The sequence below is a fragment of the Cibotium barometz genome, chromosome 1 (genome assembly GCF_041138505.1).
Source record: "Cibotium barometz isolate CiBa-2024 chromosome 1, ASM4113850v1, whole genome shotgun sequence".
Classification (NCBI taxonomy): Eukaryota; Viridiplantae; Streptophyta; class Polypodiopsida; order Cyatheales; family Cibotiaceae; genus Cibotium; species Cibotium barometz.
Genome location: NC_141046.1, coordinates 60847624 through 60858852, shown reverse-complemented (window position 1 = coordinate 60858852; position 11229 = coordinate 60847624).

The following is an 11229-nucleotide window of genomic DNA, read 5'->3' as shown; positions in this document are numbered from 1 at the left end:
TTTTATGCATAGAAATCAATTTTAATAGGAATAACACTTTTGTAATAAAAAAATTCCTTTATGCATCTTTCTATGCATAGAAATCAAATTTAATAAGAATAACACTTTTATAATAAAAAAATTTCCATTATGCATCTTTCTATGCATAGAATGTAAATTTAATAAGAATAACACTTTTGTAATTAAAAAAAAGCCTTTATGCATCTTTCTATGCATAGAAATCAAATTTAATAAGAATAACACTTTTATAATAAAAAATTCCTTTATGCATCTTTCTATGCATAGAAATCAAATTTAATAAGAATAACACTATTATAATAAAAATAATTCCATTATGCATCTTTATATGCATAGAAATCAAATTTAATAAGAATAACACTTTTGTAATAAAAAAAATTCCTTTATGCATCTTTCTATGTATAGAAATCAAATTTAATAAGAATAACACTTTTATAATAAAAAATTTCTTTAGGCATCTTTCTATGCATAGAAATTAAATTTAATAAGAATAACACTTTTATAATAATAAAAGTTCCATTATGCATCTTTCTATGCATAGAAATCAAATTTAATAAGAATAACACTTTTGTAATAAAAAAATTCCTTTATGCATCTTTCTATGCATAGAAATCAAATTTAATAATTAATATCAGTGATATCCATTCATATTCATAGATGAATATGTACATGGAGTAATCAGAATATTTCTTTTAGATGCAAAAATGGTGAGAATTTCTCTTTTGGAATAACATAAAAACAAACTTTCTTTTCCACACCTGAAAAATTTTGCCATAACCTCCTTTGTATGGCTGACCATTTCTCATTTTTATCTTTCGTTATTTAACTTAATTAACCCAAATTAGAATTATAGAACTCTAATCTACACAATTTTCTAAATTCAAGAGAGTAAACAATAAGAAGAGTTTAATTAATCACTCAGTTAATCTTTCTAGGATTGAGAAAGGTTGGAATGTAAAGAAGAGAAGGGGGTGGCCTTTTTATCAAAGGCATAGCATTTGAATTTAATTCAAACATTTGCAAAACATAAAAATCAAGAAAACCATAGATTTTTCATTAAACAAAGTAAGAAAATCAGCTTACATGGAGCTTGTAAGCTCTCCTTTGGCTTGAGGGATTGAGGGTTCTACTATTGTTTGAAGCAATAGTGGCCACCAATTCACTTTGGAGAGGATTAGGCCAAAAACAATTGAATTATTAAAAAATTCAATGTAGATGGCTCAGGACAGGAGCAAAGTAACAGTGCATAAACACCATTAAGCTTTTACAAAGGGGGAGGCTTCTAATTATAGGAAAAAGTGAGCCTCTAACCAAGCAAACTGATTCTAGAATTTTTCAGATCAGTTTGGTCAATTTTTGGGTCAGTTCCGCTTACTTTTTGGATCTAGTTTTGAAATAGGAGAGAGGAGAGATGAAAATATCTCATTTTATTGATTGAAAATTGGAGGTAATGATGAGAAAAAGGCACCTACTTCATGAGGGGAGATCCCCACACTGAGGTGTCAAAATTCGGTCTTTTAATTCTTTTCTTTGGTCCTTAGTCCACTCTTCATCTTATGTGAGCATTTACTCATTTTTGGGAGGTTTTTCTTTTATTCTTCAATTTATCTCCTCGCTACATTTGGATTAATCTTATTGGTCCATAGGAACCTTAATTGGACCATAAGAACCTTAATTGGTCCATAGGATTCTTAATTGGACCATAATCCAAAAATTTCTGAAAATTTGGACCCTTAGGCTAAGGTCCTTCTATACCTATTTTCAATTAATTCCAATTGCACATTGAAAAGTTTTTTTTGAATTTCCATTTCAAGGGCAACCATTTTAGACACTAGGAGGATTTTTATATCAAAAAATATCTCAATTTTGAATTACCTCTCTCTAGATATTTTCTCTCTCCATGCCAAAACAGGGTAAAACAAGATCTTTCTTTTATTTCAGAGAGGGGAATAATTATAAGATCACAAGGGGAGGTTCTTACACCTGCACACCTCAAAAGCTGGAGGGAAGAATCTTACATCCTACCCCACTTAAAAAACGCGAGATGTCCTCATCTCGCAAACTAGAGGACAACTCTTTTCCTTAAGATCTAACTGATTCTAGGGTTCCTTATAGTCTGGTGAACCCAACAGAATCCTGGGATAAAGATCCCTTATATAGAACTCATCATCAGATAACAATTCATTCATATCCTTAACACAATAATAGTCCATTAGACCAAAATTTCCATCTGAACATTCCTCCATGGGAATTTCAATTATACAGGTTTTTAATGTCATCCCTTAACTTGATCCACTGGATCAAGTATTAATAGTGGCAATATGTCAGCACAATCCACTAATCTCATAGTGATTTGCTGAAGTCATTATCATAGTTACGAACATCATCACACACAGGGACTCGTCCCATTCATCCTCATTGTGGTTTTGCTCAGCTTATCACTTTTCAACCAAAATTCAAGAATCATCAATTTTCAAACACAATTCAAATCAACTCATCAGTCCTCAACCAAAATTTTAAAATCATATCAACCACATTCGAATTCATCATTTGGATAATATTTTCGCTTATAATTTCAAGTCTTAGATTTACTCGTATATACTGCCAGTAAAGAGCTGCAGTTATACCCTTGTACGGGTAGTCATGGTCCTTGAAATTTTAAGGTAAATACCATCATGTCTAGGCCTCAAGCAAGTCAGGGATTCCATACAATTGCAGTACTTCCATTTGAAGACCCAATTACCTATTTATAAAGCTTCATTTTGAATAATCAATTTGTATGAATTCATCACACAATTATAACCTTTTACTGCTACTTCTAAATTTTTGACATTTCTGGTTTCTTGATTGATCCACTTTAGCCAATTTGCTTTGATACCAGCTGAGGGATCCCTGTACCCACCACGTAATGAATTCTGGGGTACTAGCAGTGAGAGTAGCACTTCTTGTGCGGGGTAGGGTCCCTCACTCAAGGCCTCACCCACGTATATCCGGACAAGAGACTAATCCCTCACTTCTTCCAAAATCGAACCCGGAAAAACTTCCCTCGCCCAGAAAGCACGGGCGATTCCTCCATGATCCTTTTACTCTAATGTAGTCAAGAGCCTTAACTAACAAAACTTATCTGACCAAACCCGTAAGTCCCATAGTCAGATCAAGGAAAAGACTTGCACTTGGATCATAGAGACCAACGCTTTTTTCCTCATTGAGAGGCACAGCCATTGATTCTTTTCCATAGAACAATTTTTATCCGGGATTAACTTCATCTATCGTACTATAACAAAATTGAGTCTTATATTAGGGATCCATCAGTCCGGCCTAACCCCATCCAGTCCCGTGGGTTAGCCAACCGCCCCAACCATTGTAGTGATGGGATCCATTTAAGAATTTGGTTAGGTTTTGTCCCGGGTACCAGGGAAAAGAGTTCCTAGGCCCCCTAGCCAGATATTCATGCAAACTTAAAACTAGTCACACCACTTACACACCCAATATGAAATTGCCTTTTTCAAAAATTCAGCTGTCTTTAAAACAATCTTTTAATGAAACTGTAGTATCACTGATCATAATCCTCCAAAATTAATCCGGTTGAATGCTAATTTTTAATTTTTCCTTCATCGGTGTACCATAGCCTCATTGGTAACCAGAACACTCACCACCTGTCCACTCAGGGGCCTTTTCGATAGTTCCTAGCTCATAGTACCCGAAAATATATTCACTTATAAAAATCAAAATGGAATCTCCGTTGAAGATCAGCAACAAAATCAACCAACAGATCAACCAACAGATCAACAAGATCAGCAACAAGATCAACCAACAGATCCATATAAAAGAGCCATGGGCTCATCCGTTGAGGATCAGCAAGGTCAATCAACCAGATCCATGCCCGAATTTAGAAAACAACTCTTACTCCTTGTTCCAATATCTTCCACGATGTACGTGTGGTTATCTTTAGCGACCCAGAGCCCGAGCACCGTATAGTCAGCACCCTCTAGGACCCTTCGTATATGTCACCTAGCGCTTCACTCATAGGCCGCTTCCTTAGTCTCTCATCCACCGTACCGGAAGCTCACCATTTAAATTGGTCAAGACCTCGGCCGATCTTGCTACGCGAGACGTCCATCGTTGACTCTCCGTCAGCTCATGCAACTTTATTAGTTAGGTCTCCACGACCTCATTCACAAGACAGTCAAAATGCTTCCCCAACATTATTGACATAAAACAGTCATTTAAAAACAAGTCATAAATACAGTTTCTATAACGAACTCTCGTCTTTCCACATTGTTTGTAAGGTTCCTCTCTTCTAAAATGGGAGAAACACTTAAGATAGTCCACTAAGTCTTATCTTGGGAAAGATTTCCTATTCATCGATACCTTGACCCTATAGAGATTCAAGGATACGATTCATAGGTATGACCTAGTTCTATCCCGCAGGGGGAGCATGATTTTCTAAACATCAAATCACCCATAGGGCAATTGATCATAAATTGGGCAACTACTAGACTTGATTTCTAGAGACAACGCTTTTTTCCTCATCTTATGCAAGGCACAGCCGCCCCGCTGGCCTAGTCTTCTAGAATAGAGTTGCCCAAGAACCTAATTATCTAGCATAGGGCTTTCACTTAATCTGTTGGAAAGCTACCCGACTAATCGGGTCCACCCGTCCGTAGGATGGTGCCATCGGGGCATTCCATCCTCCCACTTTCCACCCTACTCACGCATCAATTTGTTTTCTAATTAATCCTACCACACTGTTTTGACATAAATAAACATATTCCTTAATTAAGGCCCTTTTCACAAGATTTGTTAAAACAGCCTTTTTACACAATGCAATCATGCCAAAGACAAGATATATTTATATAAAAAGTTTATACATGAGTCAATTCCATATAAGCCAAATTGGCTCTCTTATTCTTTTCTTTTATTTTGCCGATGATCTAGAATTCGATCTTCCAGCCTCTACATGCTGGGCAAAACCCTACGGGACCATACACCTCATCGTCGGCCGGCTGGCGACTCAAGCCGGCCTGTCGCCCTCTCAGGCTCCATCGCTCGATCCTCCCGCCCCTCAGAGGGATGTCTGCACACTAGGGTGGGCTTATTTACCGCACTAGCCTGGGCCCTCAGAACTAGGCAGCCTCATAATCTCTCGGCTCAATCGGCGATCCTTATTCTCCCAAAGGTATGAGGGATACCTTGGGTCATTCCCGGGCTTTGCTAATGACGCCGCCCGGCTACACAAGCACGGAACGGAGTTAGCGTTGAAGCCAAAAAAAATCTTGAATTTTAAAGATAACAACTTCAAAGTAATTTATTTAAATAGAGCATTCACAATTCGTGAAGATAACAATTTCAATGCAATTTATCGAATACAGCATCACATAATTCGCAACTTCATACAATTCGTGAAGATAACAATTTCAATGCAATTTATCGAATACAGCATCACATAATTTCAATGCAATTTATCGAATACAGCATCACATAATTCGCAACTTCATACAATTTTTATGTCGTCATTTTAAAAGGAAAAGATATCATTCATTAACACTAATTTAAGAAAAATCTCTTCTTTTAAAAATTTAACCAAGCTAACCTGGCCACCATTTCCTTGAGGAGCTTGAGAAGGGAGGGCTGGAGCCGCGTTGGGGGCATCTTCCCCCATCTCGTTGTTACGTGCTCCTCTTGAGGCGATATTTTGATGTCTCCGAGAAGAGGCCATCTTAGGCGTCGCCTTGTACAGCTCACGACTGCGATCGAAACGCTTCAGTCGGATCTGAATTCTGAGCTCGTTTGCTCACCGTATGAGCAAAAGAGTATGACGCACGAACCCTTGCTTTTTGCTTAAGGCAAAAAACCCTTATTAAAGTCTACGCAAATTGGGGGGGGGGATTGTGAGATGTCCTTAAGGCTAAAAACGTGGAGAGGGCTGTGAGGGGCTGCTGGAAACTGTGAGGGGCTGCTGTAAGTCTCTCCACAACACGGGGAGGGGAGAAGAGTTAAGGACACTGGCTCCTAGCAAGAGGGGGATGGAGGAAAATTGGCTTATCTGAAAAGAGGCAAATGAGGGGGTGTGAGAGGGGTGGCTGCAAGGGCGGGTGTACTGCAGCAAGTACGCTACACAGGGACGGACGGCGGTACAACAGGGCATACGCTACACAGAAATGCGTGCTGCCTATGCGGGGTTTTATATAGCTGAGGGGTATGGGTACGGGCGCTGCACAAAGCAAGGAAGAAAGGACGGTGTACCTTCAAAGGCTATGGATCAGTGGCCTACATGGGTCTAGGGGAAAGTACGGTGTCGGTTGTCCAGGAAAGGAGTGGTACGCATGTACCTTATCTGGTCTGGGGCAGCATGGGTGTCCACGTAGGGGTATGTGGGGACCATACAGTGGGCGACCGTCCTTTCGTTCTTGGGCGGCCATCGTACGGGCACCCTAGTAAGTGTGTACGGACCAAATTTTGGGGCGGGGTACCCAAATTTGGGACGCCTGCCTCGATTTGCGTGCCGGACTGCCTCGGGGGGTGATTTTTTTTTTTTTGGGTCCGGGAGGTTCTCCTGGTCGTAGAGATTCAGACCGTTCGTCACTCGGACGCCCGGTCGTGCATTTATTAAGGTTTAAAGGTCGTCGTTTTTTAACTAAAATGACTGAAATTTGCGTATAGGCTTGATCCGGTGTCCGTTTTGGATGCTGTAAAATCCTATATTAGGATAAAACCGCGCGTAGATTCCAAATTTGGGCTCAAAATTTGAAGATTCTAAGTAGAAATGACTCAAATAATAAAATCATTGATTTTTATACCTAAAAACTCATAAATTACATGGACATTTCTTTATTAGTGAAGATGGGTATGTTACATCCTTCCCCCCTTAAAGAAATCGAGATGTCCTCATCTCGTCATGAATTGGGGATAATCCTTTAAGAGTGTAGCTTCATCTTCCCAAGTTGCATCCTCTTCAGGGTAATCTTTCCACTGTACTAGATGTTCTACAAGAGTTCTATTTCGGAGTTGCCTCTCCCTAGAATCTATGATGCTACTGGGCTGTAATTCAAGGACTCCTTGAGTAGGGATTACAACTTGTTCATCATCAAGAATATGATCGAGACTGGGGACATATGGTTTTAACAAACTTACATGAAATACATTATGGACTTTGATATGGGCTGGGAGTTGGAGTTTATAGGCACTTTTACCTAGACACTTGATAACTGTATAGGGACCACAATACCTAGGACTAGCTTCTTATATTTCCCAAGTGATAGAGAACTTCGTTTGGGTCGCACTCATAGAAGAACTCTGTCTCCTTCCTTGAAGATCCTTTCAGACCTCTTGTTGTCAGCATAATGCTTTTGTCGATCTTGGGCAGCTTTAATATCCTTTTGGATTGCCTTGGTTTGTTCCTCCATCTCTTCGAGCATTTTCCTGGATGCCTCAACTCTTATGGTCGGATCAGAGAAATTTAGAGGAGACAAGCATTCTTTGTTGGAATTAGGGTTGCAGGAATGCACACACAACTTCAAGAAGATGAGGAAGCTTGAGCACAACACAGTAGTGTATTATGAGTGCCAAAAATGAAAGATAACAAGCCCTAGAAGATAATGGGCGTATATACAATGCACGGGGGAAAAAACCTCCTAGTGAGGGAAAAAGTGCCCCGGCGGTCCTAAGTGTGTTCACACACATCACTACTATAATATGGTAACAAATCCCCCCTGGAGTGATGCGGTGAACAAGAGCTAGCACTCATGTATAGGGAAGTGTCTAGCTATGTGGACGAATCCACAAAAGGGAGTAAGCCCAAAGCTTTGCGAAAAGCTTCGAACTTCTCACGAGGCAGAGCCTTTGTGAAAAGGTCTGCAAGGTTATCCTGTGTTGGCACATAAGCCAAACTGATCTCTCCTGCAGAGAGTCTCTCCCTGACATAATGGTAGTGCACCTCAATGTGCTTCGTACGAGCATGGAACACTGGGTTCCGCGCAACTGCCAATGCGCTCTGACTGTCAGTGAAGATGGTGGTGGCAGATGGCTGCCCAACACCCAAATCAGCCATAAGGCGTCTGAGCCACACACACTCAACCGTAGCTGTGAAAGCTGCCCTGTACTCAGCTTCACAACTAGAAGTGGCCACAGTAGGCTGCTTCTTGCTCAACCATGATATGCATGAGCTTCCAAGCATGAAGCAAAAACCACTCGTGGACACGCGTGTGTCATAACAACCAGCCCAGTCAGAATCTGAAAAAGCATGTAAATCTGGCGGCAATGATCCCCCCTTGGGATAAAACAACCCAAGATGCCGAGTACCACTCAAATAGCGAAAGATACGCTTCACTGCCTGCCAATGCTTAATGCCTGGGCTATGCATAAATCTGCTCACCTGTGAGACTGCAAACTGAATGTCTGGCCTCGTAATGCATACATAAATGAGGCAACCAACAGCTGTCTGATAGAGTGTGACATCAAAGTGATCTCCAGCATCATGAAGACTCAACTTCAAACCTGTCTCCATTGGAGTAGCAATAGGCTTGCAGTCTTCAAGGCCAAATCTCCGCAACAATGTTTCAATATACTTTGTCTGACACAAAGCAATACCTCCATCACACTGCTTAAATTGTATCCCCAAATAATGATGCAAATGCCCCAAATCTGACATCTCAAAAGAGGCATTCAAATCAGCCTTAAAATCAGCAATATGACTCTCATTTGGTCCTGTGAGCAGCATGTCATCGACATAGAGAGCAATGATTAGATGTACACCATCCACACGTTTAACATACAAAGTGCTTTCTGTTGGACTATTCTGAAACCCATGTGCAGTCAAATATGCATGTATTTTTTCATACCAAGCTCGTGGAGCTTGCTTTAAACCATATAAAGCCTTTTTTAACCTGCACACTTTGTTTTCCTGCCCTCTTTGAACAAAACCACGAGGCTGCGATACATACACCTCCTCATGCAAATCTCCATTTAAGAACGCAGTCTTTATGTCCAGCTGATGTACATTCCAACCATTATGAGCTGCTAATGCACAGATGCTACGAACAGTGGTCATACGACATGTGGGAGCAAAAGTCTCATCAAAATCAATGCCCTTCTCTTGAGCATAACCTTTTGCAACAAGCCTAGCCTTATGGCGATCCACTGTGCCATCAGGCTTACGCTTCAATTTGTATACCCACTTAGTGCCAATGGCCTTCTTGCCAGGGGGCAAGTCACATAAAGACCATGTACCATTCTTCATAATAGCATCGTATTCTGCTTGCATAGCAGCCATCCAATTTTCTGAACTTTGTGCCTCATCAAATGAAACAGGCTCACTTTCATCGCACATACTAGAAACAGCCAATGCATAACAATCTGACGCATAAGAGGCACCATGAGAGCCAGAACGAGTGCGACTAGACAAAGGGGCATCCAACTTGCTGTCACGCAAAGTCTGCACCAGCCATCTAGGCATATTCCTAGAGCCCTCAATCTCTTGTCTCTCATCCTCAAGTGCATCATGCACATCTGCATCAGATATAGGCTGATCTGTGCCATCATTTAAAACCTGCATAGGCTGAAAAACTGCCTCATGAGGTATTGCACTTGACTGTGCACCACTGAAAAGAGGCAACAATGTATCATAGACATCACGTGAGCTGATATCTGTCTCCTTAGTACATGAAACCAAGGGCTGAACTGCATCTTCCACAAATACGACATCACGGCTAACCAAAATGCGCTTTGTCTGTGGATGATACAAACGATAGCCTTTGCTCTCAGCACTATATCCAACAAAAATACATTTGACAGCTTTGTCATCCAATTTTCTGCGATGTTGCACAGGCACTAATGCATATGCCAGGCAACCAAAAACACGTAAATGGCCAACAGATGGCTTGCGGCCATGCCATGCCTCATATGGAGTGACAACCTGTAATGCTTTGGTGGGACACCTGTTTAGTACATAAGTGGCACACATGACAGCCTCAAGCCAAAAACCATGTGGTAGACTTTGACTCTTAACCATACATCTTGCCATTTCCATGAGAGACCTGTTTTTTCTCTCAGCCACACCATTTTGCTGTGGTGTATACGGCACTGTACATTGGTGTTTTATCCCACGCTCAGCCAGAAATGCATTAAATTCTGAAGACATATACTCCCCCCCTCGATCTGAACGGAGGGTGCCCATCTTACTTTCTGACACATTTTCAGCCATAACCAAAAACTGTTTGAAGCACAAAAACACTTCGGACTTTGCCTTCAAAGGATATACCCATGCATGCCTGGTAAAATCATCAATGAAAGTCACGAAGTAAAGGTAGTTTCCAAATGATGGAGTTTGCATGGGACCACAAACATCACTGTGAACAAGCTGCAATCTGCGTTCAGCTCTCACTGATCCATCTTTGGGAAAGGAAGCACGCTGCATTTTACCCAATATGCAGCCCTCACAAACATGCTTGACAGGTGCCTCAAGCTTAGGCAAAGAAGACACCATTTCAGATTTCTGCAGGCGCAGCAAACTTGCAAAATTCAGATGACCAAAACGTGCATGCCACAGTTTTGCATTTGAAATAGCCTGCGTATCCATAATAGCACATGCTGAATCCTCTACACATTTGCCATCCATATTGAGCTTATACAGCCCTCGACATAGTGAACCAGATGCTACAATGATGTCACCACAAGAGAGATCATGAACAGTACATCTGTCATCCACAAATTTTACAACCAAACCTGTTTTGGCAAATGCGGAGACTGACAGCAGATTCTTTTTGATCCCTGGCACATACAATGCATCAAAAAGTGTAAAGGTGTTGCCATTTGCAACATTCAGCACAATCTGTCCAACTCCTTTAACGGGATAAGAGGAGTTATTGGCACAAGTGACAGTATTCCCTGTGGGAGCAGACTCAAGGAAAGTGAATAAACTGCGCTGCGAGGTGATATGCTTAGTGGCACCACTGTCAAAGTACCATACATCTGAATCTACTGCAGACATACATGTGTCATGCAAAGATGGGTCATAACTGCACTGCGCATTGAATGCCCATTCTGTATCTAGCACAACATTAGCAGATTCATTGTTAGAAGGAGAGGCATCTGCAACAGCCATACCAGCCTCTTTCTTCTTAGCCTCTTTCGCAGCCAGCTTAGGACACGCTTTGATGACATGATCATTTCCCTTACAGTACTTGCAAAATGTCTTCTGTTTGTCACCCTTCT